The sequence below is a fragment of the Bufo bufo genome, chromosome 5 (genome assembly GCF_905171765.1).
Source record: "Bufo bufo chromosome 5, aBufBuf1.1, whole genome shotgun sequence".
NCBI lineage: Eukaryota > Metazoa > Chordata > Amphibia > Anura > Bufonidae > Bufo > Bufo bufo.
The window spans coordinates 207,217,947-207,237,755 of record NC_053393.1 but is presented as its reverse complement, the minus strand read 5'-3'; the positions used below and the strand labels follow the sequence as shown (position 1 = coordinate 207,237,755).

General features: G+C 41.2%; 1 protein-coding gene across 1 annotated transcript in view; it reads right to left on the bottom strand.

Annotated features, from left to right (window-relative positions):
• Positions 1-19,809, bottom strand: part of LOC121002015 (myosin VIIA and Rab interacting protein) — a 642,833-nt gene that overhangs the window by 541,903 nt on the left and 81,121 nt on the right. The gene's annotated exons all lie outside the window — the stretch shown is intronic.

Here is a 19,809-nt window from a genome sequence, read left to right as displayed (position 1 = left end):
AAAGCGTTTCTGCTAATTATAGACATCATACATATTTTATTTGAGGTAAACGCACAATAAAATCCATTAGCGTCTGCAAAAAAAATTGCTTAACTGCCGGTGACTATTTGTTTCCAGCACACAGGAAAGTATAATATGGATCTGCTTTATATGATGGTCTCATTTCTGAATAAGCACATACAAAACTCACCTTCAACTTCTTTTTTCCTAACTAGTAAGTTAATAAAGCATCAAAAATACAAATGTGGTTTTCCATTTAGAGACATTAAATCTGAAACAAATGTAATTATATTTGCACTATATTTTCAATAATATAATCCAACATCGTATTTCAGATTGGGGAGAAGCTGACCATAGTTTTTTCTTTATCTCAATCAATTTACTAAAGGCTCACAGTCACAATATAATAGGGATAACCAAGAGATGCAAGAGGTCTCTGGTGTTCCTCCATATGACTCTATGTGATGTTGAATACTTTTGTGTTAATAAATACAAAAGTATTATGGGAGTGATACTTTTATTAGCTAACCAGAAAGAAAATCACACAGCAAGCTTTCAGAGCACAAAGGTTTCTCCAACCCACATTTATCAAAGACAACAGACTACAATAATTTTTCCGGAGTTACTTCTGCTGGCATGAAACATTTAGACAAAAATCACTAATTCCTAATCTGCATACTCATTGTCTCCGCTGACCTTGTCCATTGTTCTGCCTTATCAGAATTATGCATCTTTCCAAGTACATGATTCAGTGTAACATCCTCTAAATGCTGTGCCTGTCTCTCAGACTAGGGCTGCAGTAAAAGATTATTTTAGTAATCGAGTATTCTATCGATTATTTTTTACGATTAATCGAGTAATCTAATAAGAAAAAAATAATAGACTGTTTTCCCTTTATAAAAAACTCATCAGACCCCCTGCCATTAGTCCCCAACACCCTTTGTTCCCCACTGTGCGATCAGATCAGCTCTGCGCCCCCCATTCTGCCATCAGCTCTGCGCCCCCCATTCTGCCATCAGCTCTGCTGCCATGCTCCTCCTGACACCCGGATTGCACAGCGTCACTGGTTTCTATGACGCTGTGCACTCCAGGCGCCTGGCCTTAGTCGCGCCCCAACCCCTCGGTTTCACCAACTTACCTTTCCAGCAGGGGCGCTGCCGACACTCCATCGTTCTGCGCTGCTCTAAGCCAGACGTCACACAGTGCGTCATGGCGTCTGTACGTCAGAGCAGCGCGGGACCATGGACGTACTGTGAAGTGTCCGGAGGCCCCCTGCTGGAAAGGTGAGTATTCCAAGTGCAGTGGGAGACCACAGAGCAGGAGTAATAGCAAGCGCTTCACTCCCGCTCCGTGGTCACATGACACAAACGAATCTTCGATGCAAAAAATTTGCATCGAGGATTTTTTTGTGTCGAATTACTCGATTTAATCGAGTAATCGTTTCAGCCCTATCTCAGACTTCCATTTGTAAGAGTTGCCTGATATTATATATTTTGTAAGAGTTTTGTAAGAGTTGCCAAGATATTATTATTATTTTTTTACATTTATAAGAATGTACAGTATGGTAGGTTCAATGTTTCCTTAAATCTGTTAGGCCTCATTCTCATGTCCGTGGTATGTCATTGATGGCACAGTCCATGTTTCATCAGTGACACTGTCCGAGATCCACGCATGTTAAAATTAGTTTCCAGAGCAACTTTTGGCAACGTTCTGTGAAAACCACGGACCAAACACAGATGGCACCCCTGTTGTGTCAGTAACTTTCACGGACCCATAAACCATAATGTGTGTGCAGGATCCGTAATCACAGACAAAATAGGGCATGCTTCCGTGGTATCACCAGGGACACATGGTCTGTGGAAAACCACTGATGTGTACATACACACAGTAACATGTCATGAGAAAGGATCCAAATGTTTGGCGGCCGAAACATGTAACCTGTACACACTGTACATATAATTGATGTCTGGATTTTATTCCTAATTAATAAAGAACTTCTTTTATGGGAAGCTGGACTCAACAAAATTTTTGGGGATACACACATTAAAGTCAATGGATATGTGAACAGTCCGTGGAGACCATGTGTGAGAGAGGTCTCGCAATACATTACTAGCTCTGAGCTGTATATACAGATCAATCGATTGCTACTGGAAACTGTCAATATGTTTGTCAACCAGCAATATATTCACAAGCAGCAGAAATCCCAACTTTGGAAATGGCCTGAAGTCCGGTACACAATCCTATGCAATCTGTTACCTAAGGATTTCAATATTTTTACCAGGACGAACAAAATACAGAAGAAATTTGAAAAAAAAAAAAAAAAACATTCACTTTTCAATTTCACCTTTTCTATTACAGAATTGATCCCAAAAGAAACAGATCACATAACGTGGCCTTGGAGGTTTGCTGAACAAATATATTGTAGCAGTACAGTGCATTGAATTAAAGTGGTTTTCCATGATTTTTATATTGAGGAAATATCATCAATATTAGATCGTCTGGAAAGCCGACACTCCACAACCTCGCCAAGCTGTTCTGCAGTATCTCCAGCGCAGCCAGTTGAACTACACCAGAACTACACAGCGCTGTGTTCATTGTGTAGTGGACGGAGCTGGTTACTGAAGCACTGCTCCCATTCACCTCAATGAATGCTGACCTGCAGTAACCAGCAATGTCTGCTACACACTGGATGGAGCTATGTAGTTCCGGCACCAGAGCTACCGTAGAACAGCCAATTGATGGGGTTCCTGAGGACAAGCCATTATTCACTTTAAAAATCCTGCAGAACTCCTTAAATAGTACAATCCAATAATGTCAACAGTTTAAATGGAAAGGAAGTCCAGCTCAGGTCAGGTGTGAATACGTGGCTTATTTTATTATTATTAATACAGTCATATTGCAGGATAACAGGCCGAACTGGATGGACAAATGTCTTTTTTCGGCCTTATGTACTATGTTACTATGTTACTAAATAAAAGAAGCCACGTATTCACACCTGACCTGAGCTGGACTTCCTTTCCATTTAAACTGTTCACACATTCCCGCATCCAGGTGCGGCGTCCGTGCCCGGAGGGTGTCGTGGAGCAGGTGAGAGCTGCCTTACACCGAATTATCTTACAATGCAATAATAAATTAAAATTGTTTGTAGCATGTAAAGTCACAAATCGGTGCAAAGCGTAAATGTGCCGCTACCAGACATCCGATCATTGAACGAAGCTTTGTGTAAAGATAACTTTTTATAGGAAGCAAATCATCAGAACAAGATGTGTAAATAAGACAACAAGGAATGCGGCGCTATTTCAGCTCTGAAGCCTGCGGCACTAGACTATAATAGAGACAGTAAATTATGATCAATACTAGATAACTAATGCAATACATTTACAAAAGGAATCTATTTTTCATGTGTCAAAAGCATGTTGGTGACAGTAAGTGTAATGTGTGTGTTGCACTGAAACGTGTTTAAAGACAAGAATCTGTGGATGGGGTGCAGAGCCCATAGGGGCACTTTTATGGATAACTGGTGCAAAAACCGCATCTCCTATATTAAAAATAACACATATACTGCTAAAATTATGTTGAAAAACAGTAATCATACATAATGTTTTTGTGCTAGAAATATTAACTTTTGGCATCTTTCTCTGGACCAACAGGTCTAGCCCTTCACTGGATGATGCTGTAATAGAAGTTTTTAGAAACCTTTGTATTGACATTGCTTGTATTAACTAATGAGAGCACTGACCAACATCCATCTACTCAAAGGTATTTCATAAACTACAGCATCCTTTTCATGAACATTGATTTTCAGTGATCGGTCGTCCTTTGCAAAAATCAATAGATAAATAGGTTGACATACTGTGCTCTATATCACAATGTCAAGAGACAGAGAAGAAATAAATATAATATATCATTTCTTTGGAGACAGAGTCTATGGCGCTGGGCAAAATAAGAAAGACGCAATAACCAACTCCATCAATCTTTGACAATGACGGAAATGAAAAAATCAAGAGGAAATAGAATCTGTTTTCAGTTCATTCAGAAAATACAATCCAGAAAATACATAATCGATGACTTTCCATCTGCACACAAGTATTTACCAATTATGAGGTCATTAGCAAATGGTTTCTTCATTTTTTTCATTACCTCATTGAAAAAAATGACTCACAGTATACAGGGTGAGTCAAAAGTAGCAGGATACCCTTTTATTTCGGAAACGAAATGGAAAAAAAATTAAATATCTGAATACCCCAGCAAGTAATGGGTTAGAGGGCCTTCTTTTAGGCTATGTCCAGAACATTGCCTCGATCTTGAAAGCCGCCATATTGGCTCAAGGGTTATCAACACAGAAAGTTCCCTGTCATGCACAACGTTCCCTGTCATGCACAACTATTTGACATGTTCAATGGGTTGTCCGTAGTGCTGAACACAGATTGTATCTTCAGTTACCTGTACTGACAACTTTTGAACCACAAGAGATATTGTACATCTGATTACGGCAATCGATTTCTAAGAACATTCTGGTCTTCTTTGATATGCTACAAGACCCCCTTCCCATTGGAAAAATTTGCTGTTGATCCAACATGGCAGCTTTCAAGATGGAGGCCATGTTCCGGACATAGCCTAAAGCTATTAGGCCTGTTTCAATCTTGAGTTCTTAATTCGAGTATTGAGATCTGGCAGAGGATCTCAAAACCGGAATTAAATGGATCCATGCCATTTAATACATCTGGAGGCATCCGTTTAGGCCAGATCTGGTTGTATTAAATAAAAAGAAAATGGATTCTGCACCATTGACTTACATTTATTTTCATGCTGGACCTGGTTTGTTTCGTTTCGCTTGCAGCGGTTTTGTGTCTGGTGAAAAACGCAGTAAAACGGTTCTCAAAACCGGAAAGCCACAACGCAAGTGTGCAACAGGCCTTACTTCCTGGGGATATTCAGATATTTCATTTTCCCTTTTGTTTCTGAAATAAAAGGGTATCCTGAGACTTTTGACTCACCCTGTATATATATTCACAAGCTTGCAAGCATCCAAGTTACAGACTACAAAGGAAAGTCCACCCAATTTAAAGAAGACCGAAAAGAGATTAAAACGTGCCCTTCAGGCTAGTTTTACAAAAATACATTGGTAAAAGTGTGTGATACAGTGCCACAATACAGTCATATTAGAGATCATATTATATCAGCATTACCTCAGTATTACAGATTCATAATACTGATAGATACTGATTTTCTGGTGGAAATGTAATTATGTAAGGCAGCCCCTTTAAAATAGTGATACAATTCTGATGATATGCAGATACACATAAGACATGTTCTACATTAGAATCAAAAGATTTGAGATTCAGTGGAAGTTATCCACCCATCTCTGTCCACTGTCTAGTGGAAGACTGCCACTGAAGTGAACGGGAACAGCACCGTAGTAACCAACTCCGTCCACTACACCATGGACGGAGATGTGTAGTTCTGGAGCCTACTTCTGGCACCAAAGCTACTTCAGGTGATCATGGGGGTATGGGGACCCCTGCTGATTACATATTGATTAATATAAAAGGACTGGACACCCCCATCCAGTCTTCTACAACAGCTCGCAGACAATCACTGACCACACCCAATTGGCAATAGCCACACAGTTAAAAATGTGTACAAATATGGTCACTTTAAAGGAAATATGTCACCAAACATTTTATCTGCCAGTTAAAAGCAGATAGCAACACATAGGTGCAGCCATATTATGGGGGGCTGCCATCTTGCCATAGCTGTTCTTAACAATATTTTGAAAGCATTAAGAATATCGCTTTACGGTAGCCCCATGGTCCATAAACACAATGGACAGGAGGGGATGTCATTGACTTCTATGGGAGAGTTTTCTAGGCATGGTCTGTGACCTGTGCAGAGGTCATTGTACAAGGAAAGAATAGATAAGCTTTCATACGACAGGCGTATAAATCGACGGTCCTAATAAATGTCCCCCTCAAAGTCCTTTTCTCATGACACATTTCCTTTAACTAAATAATATTCATACTATAACCATAAATTGTATTGTACACTGCCAAGCAATCCACCCAATTTATCAAAAATGTGATGACAGTCTTACGTCTGGCAGCAAATAAAATTATTCACTATAATAAAATACTGTACCTGTATTAAACAAATGAACCAGCCTATCTACATAATAAATTTTGCTTTAAGTGACTTTGGAAACTGACAGCAGTTGTACACAATGTAAAAAGTGAAATAAACCATGACCAATATCTTCCTGCTATTATATACACCCATTGCATCAACTGTCTCAGAAAACATTTCCATCCCACAAACACATAAGAAAGTTCTCACAAGTTACATGCATCTATTGCTCTAGACTTTTTAGGCTAAAACAGCCAATCAGACAACTTCCAAGAGACTATGGAGGAATAAACTCAATGCACTGTACACATGACATACCGTACACAACATAGTAACATAGTACATACGGCCGAAAAAAGACACTTTTCCATCCAGTTCGGCCTGTCATCCTGCTAGTTGATCCAGAGGAAGGCAAAAAAAAAAACTGTGAGGTAGAAGCCAATTTTCCTCACTTTAGGGGAATAAAAAATTCCTTCCCAACTCCAATCAGGCAATCAGAATAACTCCCTGGATCAACGACCCCTCTCTAGTAGCTATAGCCTGTAATATTATTACACTCCAGAAATTCATCCAGGCCCCTAAATATCTAAACCATTACTGGAGAAAAGTTTGGGAAAAGGATATGTTATGCATATCACTGACCTGTGGACAAATTAGTCAAAAATACTTTGACCAATGTACTGTGAAAATGTAATAACTATATCTAAGAAATACAAAAGGAATGGGAAATAAACCATAAACTGTATAAGAAAGCAATAAACCTAAATAAAGCAATAAAATGAATTAGCCTGAGGTCTCACAACCAGCAGGAATCCAGTAAATGATGTACATTAAGTGATTATCCAGAGCTAATGCCTATGTTTCTAAACAACCAATTTTCTAAATTATATTAAGAGTGTAGAGAACAGCCAGGATTCATATCTGGGTCTTCAAGCAAGATAGCAAGTACAATCTGGGGTTAAAAGGATGGCAAAAGCATTATGGTGGATCAAGATGTGAATTTCCTTTATGAAATCTTTGGCCATTAGGACTTACACTGGTGCATACAGTGCTTCATATAAGAGCTAATGCTGACCATACACGATACAAAAGGTTCAAATTGCGCAAAAGTTATGAACCACTATAAAATTAGGACAATTGCCTATCTTTGTCACCCACACTGTGTGCTTAAAAATTCTAATGATCAACTTTTAGTACATATTCCTACATATTAAACAGGGCTGTGGAGTCGGAGTCGGAGTCGAGGAGTCTGAGGCAATTTTGGGTACCTGGAGTTGGAGTCGGCAAAAAATGAACCGACTCCGACTCCTACTAGATTTAAATAAAAAAAATAAAAAAAAAGCAAGTTTAAATGTCCCAATTCACAAAAAGTATTTTTCGCCCTATAAGGCGCACCTGCCCATAAGACGCAACTAGGTTTTTGAGGAGAAAAATAAGAAAAAAAATTTTTTAACCAAAAGATGTGCTTTTGGTGGGTTTTGAACTAATGGTGGTCTGTGGATGACACTATTATGGGGGATCTGTGGATGGCACTGTTATGGGGGGGATCTGTGGATGGCACTGTTATGGGGGCATCTGTGGATGGCACTATTATGGGGGCATGTGTGGATGGCACTGTTATGGGGGCATCTGTGGGTGGCACTGTTATGGGGGCATCTGTGGGTGGCACTGTTATGGGGGCATCTGTGGGTGGCACTGTTATGGGGGCATCTGTGGATGGCACTGTTATGGGGGATCATTGTGGGGGCATCTGTGGATGACACATATATAGCATCTTATCTTATGTGTCATCCACAGATGCCCCCCAAAACAGTGTCCATGTGTAATGAATGTTTCTGTAATGGCAGCGGGGCCCGGTGCCTGCTTCATTCATAAAGTGGGCAGAGCAGGCGCGTGACATAGTGAGCTACTCTACGAGCGCCCACTCGGCCTCCTGACTGCCAAGAAGTTAGTAGTAAGTAGTACAGCGCTAGATTTAAGATGATTGGAATACTTTAACAATACCCACAAGTTAGATATGATTACCGTATACTACAGTGAGCGGGGCCCGGTGTAGTAGAATACAGTGACTGCATCGGGCCCCGCTGCCATTACAGAAACAGATGCCGGCCCCCAGCCCCTCCTCCCTCTCAGCCTATTCACCGGACGGTCGCAGCATTCGCCCCCATAAGACGCACTGCTATTTTTCCCCCACTTTTGCGAAAAATACGGTACTTCTCTACTGTAAGAATAAAGGCCAATGCATGCAGTGCGTCACGTTACCGCAAAACAAACAGGTTAAGTGACCGTGAAGAAGCATGCTTTTCATGTGCTTCACTATATGGCACGCAACGCACAGTTAAGGAGCGACAATACTTATACTTTCCATTGTGTTGTGTTCTGCTGTTACAGGGAAGGCAACGCCCATGGTTAACCTAGCCTCTCACTGATAACTGATTAAGTAAATATGTTTTTTGCAGGACTAGACACTTGTATAAGTGAAGGGAATGGATAGTCAACAGTTCAAGACTGAAGCTGTAAACCATTTGAAAAACTGCTGTCATTCAGCTAAGGCTATAAAAACTTGTAAACTCAGATTGTTAGCTTAAGCCTCATGCACACGACCGTTTGTTGTGTTCCGTTCCGTAAAATGGGGTTCCGTTGTTCCGTGATCCGTTTCCGTTTTTGTTTCCGTGTGTCTTCCTTTATTTTTGGAGGATCACCAGACATGAAGGAAAGTAAAAAAAAATCTAAGACGGGTTTGCCATGCAAATGATAAGAAAAAAATGGACGCGGACGACAATCTTGTGTGCCTCCGTTTTTTTTTTCAGTCCCATTAACTTGAACTTCAATGACATGTATGTTGCCTTTCTTTCCTTCAAAGAATGTATAAAATACATTTGCATATTAAATACAGAGGAGTCGGGGAGTCGGAAGTACCAAAAACTGAGGAGTCTGAGTCGGACCATTTATCTACCGACTCCACAGCCCTGATATTAAATGCCAAAGACTGGCAAGGAACAGAACATTTTGAAACAGATTTTCTTAGGAAAAGTCCTTCTAATCACAGCACATCAGCAACCATCAACCAAATAGTGAAAAAAGTAATATGGTTGCTTTGGCCAACTCATCCACTCCTTTCTGATAAACATTAAGTAAAGAAAAAACCTTTTGGAGAAATTAAACCACTATTAAAGAGGTTCACCGGTTTTATAATAGATTTTTTGCAACTGCCTAGAGTACCACAAACACTGCATATTTTGCTCCATATATGTGTTTTTCATGTCAATACTTTCCTTCCCCTTTTCTTAGCCTCATTGCATCCTGGCAGGATGTTTACATTCAGTACTGTCTGTTTTCATCAGCTTCCTGCTGGGTTTGCTCTGTAATGTTTCATGGAGCTTGCTCCACCTTACATGTAGAGGAGAGGTATAGGAGGCATGACTACTGAACAGAGAAAAGTGTGGTAGGCAGAGCAAGCCCTGAGAAATATTACAAAGCAAAGTATGAAAACAGGAAGTTATGCATGTAAACATCCTGCCAGGATACAGTGTTGCAAGAACAGGAGAAGGAAATTGCTGAAATTAAAAACAGGAATATGAAGCAAAAATATTATTGTGAAACTGGAGAACCTAACGGAGGTTTCCAGATAGGCCATCAATGTGTGATTGCATAAATCAGTAAAACGATTCAGTGAAATTCACCCAAAACAACATAAAAAAGCAACAAAAGGAAAATAAATGAATACAAATTGCAACCATTTTGATCCAAAGTACATCATTGGCATTTATATAGTGAACATAACATTAGTCAAATTTACAATCCATATACACAATTTTTGCTGAGTGCTGCTTCATTGTGTGTTGCTTTTGTATTTGCTATATGCTACAGTGACACTATCAATTTTTTAATTTTTTAATTTTATTTAATTAAAAAAACATTAGAAAGTACCAATAAAAACGTAGTCTTTGTATATTTAAGCACACAGCCAAGTCATTCTACTGTATATCAAACCAAGTTAAGACAAATTACGCGGGTTGCCCGAAAGGTGAACATCCTATACTTTATGCCCTTACTAATAAATCATTAAATTCTACTATTTGTGAGAGGTAGCTTTCTTTCAGGGGATCATCCTCACAAATACCTTCGCACACAACAGGTTTTAAGGTCCAAACAGTGCATTTATTGTGGCGCACCAGCAAAAGCAAAACCAAGAAAACAATAAACACTCGCCCGTCCAGGCTCTAACTAATAAATAACGTCCCTGACTCACCTATTAGGTACAGTTCATACATTGGCTTTCCCAGCCAATGTCCCACAGCCTCCTGTCTCAAGTCCAATGTCTCTTGTGGGGGAGTAAGGCTCAGTAGTCCGCCTGACTATGGCCCTGCGACCCTCCCAGGCGTCGCTTTGTCCCCCAACTCTAGGCTTTCTCCCAGCCTTGTGGTCTCTCAGCCTCCTGGCTGAAACCACACATCCAGGGCCTCTGCCAGACTCTGCTTCCACACTCTGAGGTTTCTTTTATTCTCAGGTACTTGTGGCACCTGGTATTGCCTCAGGCCTGGCAACTCATGAGGAAGATATGGAAAATCCTGACATACACCTCCCCTAACAGCCATGAGGCCTGTCACTGCCTCACATATTACACAAATGAAACCATTCATATATTTTGTATATTTAGAAAAAAAAATGCTTGGTCTAATTCATCTTATATGAAACTAATGCCATGTGACATGATTTTTCTCTCCTAAAGACTTCTAATTTACTTACAGTAAGATACCCGATGTAGGCTCTATTTAATGAGAAAAGGCATTGCTGCTGCAAACTCAAGCTTGACAAACATGATGAAGATAACTAAAAGAGGCACTGTCATAATGATGTAATGTCTAGTGAAGCACTGCACCCTCAAGTTCAGAATGACTAGAGGCCATTGCTTTGCAAAAAAAGAAATTCTTAATACTTATCATACTGTAATACAAGGGAGTATACTTGAGTCAATTTACCTCAAGAACCCCTTTTCAGCAAAAAAGTTTATTATAAAAATAAAAAGTTCTGAATCAAGTAAAATGTTCTTCTTTATTAATCAAAAACCATCATTGTGGCTTAAAGAATCTCTGAGCTAATTTTTCAGTCATCCAAGATGGCCACATCCCTTCTCACACCACCTAGTGCATGCTGTGCTTTCGGTAGTCCAAGACACTTCCTGCTTCTCCAGCCCTGTCCTTGGATTTGCCAACACTGCTCACATGACTTGTACTGCCCAATCTGACGGCAATACAAGGTGTCCTGCACTACCACGTGGGCAGTGTGCATCATGTAGTCTTAGAAGCGGTCTTGCCATCTTGGATGACTGATTTGTAGCGATGTTGACTTGGTAATTTGATTATGATATTTGAGCAAACAGAAAGCTACTGTAGGAATCAAAACAGCAACATGTGTCTACCATATACAAAAGAATGTTAGAAAAAGATATTTGCTTCCAGCGGGACATTGAAATCATCTCTAAAAATAGGGCTTTAAGATGTTGCCAATTTTGCTGGCCTTTTAAAAGCTTTCCTAACTGTGCAGATGGCCAAGATGTTAATACCATACAATTTTCAACTACTTTTTTCCAATTTAAAGTACCGTACTTTCATTCCACCACAAAAGGGACATCATTTTACCTATAAATACATACAGGTATAATGTTAAAAATACACGGATTAGCCAAATAGGACATGACCAATTTAAGTCATGCAAAAAATTCAGAAGATGTAGCCTACTGGCTTAGAAATAATGGCAATTTAAAAGAGCACAGGACAATTTAAAAAAATATAAACATTACTTACTTCAATGATCTGCAGCACTGTCGATCTGAAGCTGCCTTGGTACATGCTGCTCTGGACTTTCTTATCCTGGATCAACACACAGGAAATGGCTGAAAATATCCTTTCAGTCAATCAGTGACTGACGTAGGCATTTATAGCCATCTCCTATGTTTTCAGCCCGGACTAAGAAGAGCAGCATGGACCTAGGCAGTGTTAAAATGACAGTGACAAAAGAAGTGAGTAATGATCATTTTTTATTTTTAACCAATTTTAGCCCTCCTCATAAAAAAAAAGAATTCCCTCAACCTCCCAGAAACCCCCTTTAAAGGGATTCTGTCATCAGGTTTGGGGCTAAAGAGATACGGACATGCACGGCTAGATCGCCGCTAGCATGTCCGCAATATATGTGTCCTATAGGGCTGTGTAGTTTTAATTTCTTTAAAAAATGATTATATAGATATGCAAATGAGTGTTGAATGTGTCCAAGGGGCTGCACTAACCTTACTTGTGCCCAGCCACGCCCGCCTGTGAAGGAGCCCAGCACCGCCTATGTCTCCTCCTTTCATCAACGATAGATAGCCGTAATCTCGCATGCGCTGTTCTTTCCCTGAGGCTGATGCCAGCACAGGGAAGGAACACTATACCGGCACTGCGCATGCGCGAGCTCGCACATCGCGAGATTACGGCAATCTATCGTTGATGAAAGGAGGAGACATAGGCGGTGCTGGGCTCCTTCACAGGCGGGCGTGGCTGGGCACGGCTGGGCACAAGTAAGGTTAGTGCAGCCCCTTGGACACATTTAACACTCATTTGCATATCTATAAAATCCTTTTTTAAAGAAATTAAAACCACACAGCCCTATAGGACACATATATTGCGGACATGCTAGCGGCGATCTAGCCGTGCATGTCCGTATCTCTATAGCCCCAAACCTGATGACAGAATCCCTTTAACAGTTATATGTGAACGAGCATCATAAAAGGCCATTTTTACTTGCATTCTACATAATAGTTTTCTTTATGAAGTTAGTAGACTCCTTCCGATACCACTTTGCATCGTTAACTTACACAGAATTTCCACAGAAAACAACAGCTGATCAGATGCAGACCCAATTTATTTCAATGGGCACACCGTGTGCCACCGTGTGCTGTCCGCATCCATATGTCTGTTCCGTCGTCCTGCAAAAAGGATAGAAAAAGTCCTCTTCTTGTCCATTATACGGACAAAAATAGGCATTTTCAAAATAGGTCGGGGTGTGCAGAAAGGAAAAATGAAGAACATAGACGGCCAGTACCCGTGTTGAATTTGGAAAAGCTGGATACCAACCATCATTGCTGCTATTACAACACCTACAATGCTATCTCTAAGCTCGTCTGGAGTTCTTTATTCTAAAGCTCTGTTCACACTAGCATCAGAACTTCCATTTCTGTGATGGATTATAGGGAGTATGGTTTGAAAGCTGACAAAGTACACTATATGTAACAGATACATTTTTGAAGCGCACACGTTACACTGCAGATGTGGCCCTAGTAAGGTCACTGTCATAAGTGGACACCGTCTACGGAAAAATGACATTGTATGTCACAGATAAAGTTTTGAAGCGCACACGTTACCCTGCAGATGTGGCCCTGGTAAGGTCACTGTCAGAAGCGGATACCGTCTACGGAAAAATTACAATGTATTTCACAGATAAATTTTTGAAGCGCACAGATGTGGCCTTGGTATGGTCACTGTCAGAATCGGACACAGTCTATGGAAAAATTACACTGTATGTCACAGATACATTTTTGAAGCGCACACGTTAGACTGCAGATGTGGCCCTGGTAAGGTCACTGTCAGAAGCGGACACCGTCTACGGGAAAAATTACATTGTATGTCACAGATACATTTTTGAAATGCACACGTTACACTGCAGATGTGGCCCTGGTAAGGTCACTGTCAGAAGCGGACAACGTCTACGGAAAAAGTACACTGGATGTCACTGATATTTTAGGGATGCGCACACTTTACACAGGAGATGTGGTGCAGCTAATCTCACTGTCCACAGCAGACACTGTCTATTGAAAATATACACTGGATGTCACAGATATTTTTTGTATGCGCACACTTTACACTGAAGATGTGGCGCAGCTAATCTCACTGTCCGCAGTGGACACTGTCTATTGAAAAAGTACACTGGATGTCACAGATATTTTTTGGATGTGCACACTTTACTCAGGAGATGTGGCACGGATAATTTAACTGTCCGCAGCGGACACCGTCTACGGAAAAGGTACACTGGATGTCACAGATATTTTTTGGATGTGCACACTTTACTCAGGAGATGTGGCACGGATAATTTAACTGTCCGCAGCGGACACCGTCTACGGAAAAAGTGCACTGGATGTCACAGATATTTTAGGGATGCGCACACGTTACACAGGAGATGTGGCACGGATAATTTAACTGTCCGCAGCGGACACCGTCTACGGAAAAGGTACACTGGATGTCACAGATATTTTTTGGATGTGCACACTTTACTCAGGAGATGTGGCACGGATAATTTAACTGTCCGCAGCGGACACCGTCTACGGAAAAAGTGCACTGGATGTCACAGATATTTTAGGGATGCGCACACGTTACACAGGAGATGTGGCTCGGATAATTTAACTGTCCGCAGCGGACACCGTTTACGGAAAAAGTACACTGGATGTCAATGATATTTTAGGGATGCCCACACTTTACACAGGAGATGTGGCGCGAATAATTTAACTGTCCGCAGCGGCCTATTACACAGTATTTAGCGCAGGATGCGCTAAAAATATATATTACTGCTGTCACACACAATAGTCCTTAAAAGGACTTTGGGTCTCTGAAAAGTTTTTTGTATAAAAATCTTCCTATTACACTCCCTACACTGTCTGTCCCTTCCTATGGACAGCTCTTTTGGGTCTCTGAAATGTTTTTGTACAAAATAAATATTCATTTACACTCCCTACACTCTCTGTCCCTTCCTATGCTCAGCTCTCCCTGACTTAGAATGAGCCGAACACGCGTCATCGGGCGCTATATAGCACCCGATGAAGCGTTCCGGCCAGCAAATCACTGTAATACCAGTTGTCAACATGGCTACTGGCATTACAGTGAGGGCAGTACTTGCCTGCATGTTTATTGGCTGCGTAGCAGCCAAGAAACGTGTGGGGAGGAGACTCGAGCATGGCGCTCGAGCACATGCGGTACTCGGCCGAGTACCGCCATGTGCCAAGCATCGAGATGCTCGAGCCGAACAGGCGTTCGGCCGAGCATGCTCAATCATCACTAGTCATCAGTATCTAATCAGTGGGGGTCCAACACCCAGGACCCCCGTTGATAAGCTGTGATCACACCTGTGATCACCATGGCCTTCTTTCTGCTCATAAACCACAGCGCCGTACATAGTATAGTGGCTGTGTTTGGTATCCTCTTAGAAGTGAATGGTGCTCAGCTGCGCCTAGGCCATGTGACTGATGAATGTCACGTCACTGGTCTAGGAAAAGCTGCACGAAGGCCACAGCACTACTGTAAACATGATGCCTTCCCAACAGCTGATCGGTGGGGGGGGGGGGGGTCCCAGGTGTATCCAGAGGATAGGTCATCAGTATTTAAGTCTCAGAAAACCTCTTTAAGCAGTGATTCATTTCACTTTTATATTTGATATCGAGCCAGGAAAAGTTTTCAAAATATGTAAGGGTTGCAACAACAGTATAATAATACAGTAGTACTTGGTAGAATAGATAACAACCTGACAGAAAATAAAATTGTTCAAACTATTATTTTTCTTTAAATACACGTATTATAAAAAAGTAGTGTAATAATGTACTGCTGTACAATCTGACGATGAGGGATGTTAATTGCAACTTTCAAATACACAGTACAGGCTGGTAACATCATGGAATTTGTATGGGACAAGAATAATGTCATGTAATGTAACTTAGTTTATTACGTGATTCACTTTTAACTTCTGCAGAATGGAACATCAAAATGTTTTAGTCTGAGTATCATCTTCGAGACTGTTACACTAACTACCTGTGATGGCTTTTCAATATGAGGTTGATCCAGACTTGCAAGGTCGTTTACCCTCAGCTGATCTTTCAGTTCCTGCAGTACATATGCTCTGAGCTGTGCAAACAGCTTGACTCCACTGACTTCTCTATCTATAAAAACAAACTCACTGAACCTCGATCAGAAAGTGCCAACAGTAGAGAAAAACAAAAGTTCTGGAGCAGATACAAATCACTGAGGGAGGATGAATTTATACCAATCTAAAATCCACTACATCAAGCTGTTGGTATGCAATTCTATTAACCTGACTAAAGTGAGTTCATTCACGAGGGTGGATCACACATCAGGCTGAATGTATAATATAAAAAATATATTCCTTTCTATATGAATCATAATAAAATTGTTTCCCCTCAGAAGAAAGAAAACAGTCTCTCTAGAGCAGGCATGCTCAACCTGCGGCCCTACAGCTGTTGTAAAACTACAACTCCCACAATGCCCTGCTGTAGGCTCATAGCTGTAGGCTGCTCGGGCATGCTGGGAGTTGTAGTTTTGCAACAGCTGGAGGGCCGCAGGTTGAGCATGCCTGCTCTAGAGGCACCATTATCATCCGCCCAACCAGAACCCAAACGGTTCCCAACGGTTCTGTCTACAGATGGGTGTCTCTGGTTTGGGGTGATAGCTATAGTATGTTTTTAAGATTCTACAAGCAGTCAAACATTGGTATACAGGATCACTGCCCATGGGTGTCATTAGACAGAAAGGTCTCTGCCTTCTAAAGGAGAGCTATTTTGTAAACTTTTCCTATGAATTTAAATAGAATTGCTACCTTCTAAAGGCCACTGTATACGAAGCCTTAAAAAGATTCCAACATTTTGATTAAGTTTAGATTAAAAAATAACATTTGTATGACATACAGAATAGGTATTACAGTAATTTCCTATCCTACTGTAACAATGCCAGATGTTTGCAAGACTGCAGAACATGACTTCATCTACAGCAGTCAACGTTCCAAAGTCCAAACAATGGCCCTACATACTCAAAGAACTTGAGGAGAGCAAACTCATAAGAACCGAACAGTTACCCAATAAGATATACAATGCACCTATCAGATTGACAGGTATCAAATGCATAATAATAAACTGAGCGACACATGAATGAAAACTGGAAGAGGATGGCATGAGCATGAGGAAGATGGAGTCTGGCAATGGAACAGATCAGCAAAGGTATACAGGTATTGAGCAACAGAGAACGATGAATGTAGGTAAGAAGAATAAAACCTAGCAGAAACTGACTCTGGACTGCAAATCCAACAAAACAGTAAGAAAATAAAAAACCAAACTGTCACGAGACGCCGGGGCGCTCACTCTCCTCAGCGCCGCCGGCGTCCCGTTTCTGTGCAGGAGCGAGGACGCATCTCCTTGGTGATAAGGGGCGGGACGGACCGGCAGCGCATGTCTCCTCCGCACAGCCGGCGTCCCCAGTTTCCCCAGCTACCAGGCAGGATCTGAGGACCGAGCTGGGCACTCGGTGCTCAACTGTACTTCCTGCTGCGGGTCATGTGACGCTGGCCACGTCACATGACCCCAGCTAGCCAGTATTTAACAGGCAGCCTGCTGGCCACAGGTTTCCTGTTAATTTTAGGTTCCTGGCGATTTGTTTGACTCCTGAATACTTACCTGATCCTGTTCCCTGACGATCCATTGCCTGCTCCTCCTGTACTGCGCATCCCTCCTGGTATTTTGACCTCGGCTTCCACCTGACTACTCTTTGCTGACTCCTGTGGTACTTCTCTACTCCTCTGGTATTTGAACCCGGCTTCTCCTGACCATTCTTTGCCTAACCCTCTGTACTGAGTGCTCTCTTGGTTCTGACCCGGTCCGTTCACGTTCCGTATTTTGTCTTGTCTGTCTTCCCTGCACATATTCTAAGTTAGGGACTGCCGTCCAGTTGTCCCCTGTCATCAGGACTCGTGAGGCAAGTAGGCAGGGCCAGGGGTGAGGGTGGAGTGCAGTGGTCACTATCCTCCCCCCTGTGTGTGTGTGTTACACAAACAGAAAATTTAACCTACAACAAACACAACTATAATACAGACAACAATAAGACTGTGGAACAAAAAAATCCCAGGATGCACTAAAACAAATGGACTAGGATTCTGGAAACAACTGCACAGAGTTTCCGATATACCTGGCCACAAGAGACAGAAACTAAAAAAGTTCGAAGGTTTTCTGTGTGTTTCTCATATTGATGATCTATCTTTGGAATATCAGAACAATGGTACCCCCTCTAAAAAAAAAGCCTAGATCTGTGCTATACACCGCCCATTTGTGCCGGTGACATACTGTAGTATAGTGTTGTGAAGACCAGTACGGCATTAGCTCACAACAAACAAAGGCTCGCGCTCTGCAATGCAGTGAGGCAAAGGGGAGCATCGGAGGAAGGAAATGCTCCGATGCTTCTCTCGTACAAAGAGAATACAGAAGTGATGAGACTTAAGAATCATAAGTAAATGCAGCAAACTCATACTCTCTGTACACAACAGCACCAGAATCGGCTTCATATGCAATATGCTAATAAAAATGTTAAAACCCATTGAAGTGTAAATATATGTTAGGGAATTGCCTATACGCTAATTTGATAACTACCGTACTCATATTCTCATGTGTATATTTTGTAAATGTGCATATATGGTAATATATGAATTAAGTATAGGTTATCAAAATCACTGCTTTCACAAATAGCAGCAATTTTGAGAATTTTATTAGTAATCAATGCAGAATCCAGGTATTCTACACTCGCAATGTTTAATAGTGTGTAAACATACTGTACCTAATCACCCTCCTATATAACACACATCTTACCACAGTCATAAAATCATATACAATACTTTATTGAAAAAAGGTAAAAGTAGGACACAAATAATATCAGATTAAAGGTGGCAATCACTTACAAAAGGTGGGAATATACGGTACATATAAAAACAGCCAAAAGTGGCAATTTCATTAATAAAATATTACAATACCAAATAAATATAACATCACTCTAGAGCAGGGGTGCACAACCTGCGGCCCAGGGGCCACATGCAGCCCCTGATACCATCCTTTGTGGCCCCAAAACATATGGTAACAGACATATATGTCTATGTCCTGTGGCTGCTCACTTGTATTTTTCCTGTTTTTTTATCATTAGATGTATGTCGTGGAAGTGTAACCAGACATTTATGTTATATATCGTATGTTTAATATGCCATAAATACAGTATTTCAGTTGGTACTACCCCTTTAACTTTTATTTTTGGCCCTTGGGATTGGTTCAGTCTGACAATGAGGGCCTCAACCAGAAAAGGTTTTGCACCCCAGCTCTAGAGAGATATATGGGCAGCATATGGCTCTGGGTATATAGACAGCACAAAAAACAATTCCACTTGAAAAGCTGAAATTATTTCAAATCCAATACAATAAAGCTGTGTACACAGTGGTGAAGTGCAGTACTCACAGCCTACACAGGATCCCCTCTCTTCTGTGCTACAGGTGTGTAATATCCACATATACAGCACATACATGTGTCACACTCCCCGCAACTCTTTCTTTTTGCAGACCGCGTAAGAGACCCTAAAATTAATACAGACTCCCAGATCAGACCCCCAGAATTAATACAGACCCCCAGACCCTAAAATTAATACAGACCCCGAAATTGATATAGACCTGCAGACATACCCCGAAAGTATTAAACCTCAAATGAATACAGACCTCCAGTCCAGACCCCAAAATGAATGCAGCCTGCAGATCAGCTCCAAGATTCATATGGAATCCAGATTAGAGCCTAAATCCAGCCCCCTCAATTCATACACAGACCCCAGATCAGCCCCCCTCAATTTATACACA